The sequence below is a fragment of the Mycetomoellerius zeteki genome, unplaced genomic scaffold (genome assembly GCF_001594055.1).
Source record: "Mycetomoellerius zeteki isolate Tzet28-1 unplaced genomic scaffold, Tzet1.0 scaffold2116, whole genome shotgun sequence".
Classification (NCBI taxonomy): Eukaryota; Metazoa; Arthropoda; class Insecta; order Hymenoptera; family Formicidae; genus Mycetomoellerius; species Mycetomoellerius zeteki.
The window spans coordinates 7377-9791 of NW_017257082.1; the positions used below are offsets into that span (position 1 = coordinate 7377).

Consider the following 2415-nt stretch of genomic DNA (forward strand, 5'->3'; position numbering starts at 1 on the left):
GAAGAAAAAATTGCTAAAATTCAAGAAAATCATTTAGAGGAAATTAATCAATTAAAGTTAAGAAATTTAAAAGAAATACATAATATTCAAATACAAATTAATAAAACCAAATTAAGGATTTTGGAGCATGATTTAAAAATAAAAGAGAATAAGTAGAGAATAGTAGATAATTAGCAGAGAAGCAGTTTTAACAGAAATTCTATTTGTTTTATTAAGTCTTAATAGTTTACTGCAATGAAATGTTTGTGTTCTGTTTATTTTATTAATATATTAAAATGTTACGCTTTAATCCTTATCTATTCAATAAGTATAATAGGGTCTAAGTTCTAAGAAATTGACTAATCACAGTTGAATGTGAACAGAATTATCAATTATGATTGTTGTCAACTATGATGTTTATGTTTCGTCAATACTTTTATATTTAAAATTAAATGATATATGTTCTATTAAATAAAGAAATATAGAATACATTGTTTATTATTATTGTTTATTAAATTACATTTTTGTATTAGATTCAGCACTCATATTTAACACTTATGTTTAACTAAACTATTTTAATTGTACTCATATCTGATTATCTAAATAGTCGTTCAATGAGAGCATTTCGTACAATGAAGCCTTCTCCAGGTTGCCAATGAGGTTCGTTTACAGGAACAACTTCATCGATATCGTTTTCTATTTCTTCTTCGTCTTCAAGTATATCCTTGAAAATCAGGGATAGATTATGAAGGACAGCACAGGCAACTACAATTGTAGTGGAGGTTACAAGTTTTGTTGTAAGTCCTTTTGACAAACATGGAAATCTTCGTTTCCATATACCAAATGTTCTTTCCACTATCCTTCTGGTTCTTCCATGGATTGCATTGTAACTATAATAAAAATGTCATTTCTAATATAAATTTAATTTTAATTAAATTTCTGTAAAAAATTTTGTATCATAACAAAATTAGAACCTTAATTCCTCATCAGTTGTAGGATTAGCAATCGGAGTAAGTAAAAAGGGTAACGCTGGATATCCAGCATCTCCGACTAGCATACCCTGTAATTCCCGCTCTGTATATCGCATATAAATCCGTGAATTTTGAAAAATCCTGCTGTCATGTTGACTTCCTGGCCATTCAGGAACTATATTCAAGAATTCTGTTCGTGGTCCAACAACAGCCTAAAAATATAAACAAAATATGTTGTATAAATTTGTAACAAATGTTAGCATTTTATAATATATTAAATTTAAATATTCAATTTATTTTATGCAATTAAATTTATTTAAAAAATAATACATACTTGAACATTTAAAGAAAAGTATTCTTTTCTATTTCTAAATGTTTCTTTGATATTCTGCAATGTTGTATGTACTAAACGTACATGAGTGCAATCAATTGCTCCATCTATATTAGGAAGACCAATAGCTCCAGGACCACAACCAAGTTGTTTAAATAATCGTTTGTTTTCAGATTTTGCTTCATCAGAAATGGGCATTCTGATATATCGATTGATATTGCTAGCTAATAAAGTGGAAACATGATAAATTATTCTTGAAATGGTAGATTGTGAGATTCGTGCAACATCTCCTACAATAAGCTGCAATATAAAAATTATTATTCCTTGTAGAACTGATTTTTTTATTTCATCTAATAAAATACTTTTTAAATTTATCATTATTATTATTAATGTACACATGTTTTCTACACATATTACTTGTAACATATTTGTAACTATAATTAACATATTGAATATTTTTCTTTTTTACCTGAAAGCTTCCAGTTGCATAAAATCTAAGAGAAACTAATAATTGTATAACAGGAGATATTGGCAATCCTCGATTATTAATTTTTGCAAGTCCTTCTTCTATTAATGGTAAAATTCCATACATAACTGATTCTTTTGAAAATCGAAATCTTTTTTTAAACTCAATATCATTCTAAATATTAAAAGGATTTTGACCATCTCGAATATACTTTTTTGGAAATCGTATATGAAATTCGTTTTCTTCTTCTTCTTTACCTTCTTCGTCAGAAAAATAAATAGCTGGAAGTTCAATATTTCGTGGTTCTTCAAACTCCATTACAAAAAACAGTATCGCACTATACAATTAGGTTAGGTTTAATATCTTAAGTCGACTTCGGACACGACTTGGCGAAGATCGTCTCATTTGATAACATATACGTCAAATAAGGCAGTCTTAATTGACTATGAATTCGTAACTAATGAGATAGTCTTAAGCCACTGCTTATTTTGAATAAGATGTGTTTATGAATCGTATCAAGACGTTTTGAAACAAGATCGTCTTCGACAAGTCATGTCTTGAGATTTTACTCATGGTATAAAGACAAGGATATGCTCACTCGGTGGACGAGTTTAGAAAGCCTCTGCGCATCATCTTGCCTACGTTACATTCGTGCAATCTCGGTTACG

At 28.5% G+C, this 2415-nt stretch overlaps 1 pseudogene; it reads right to left on the reverse strand.

Moving 5' to 3' along the window:
* Window positions 1-574: 574 nt before the first annotated feature.
* On the reverse strand, window positions 575-2065 carry LOC108722617 (putative nuclease HARBI1; annotated as a pseudogene).
* Window positions 2066-2415: the final 350 nt, after the last annotated feature.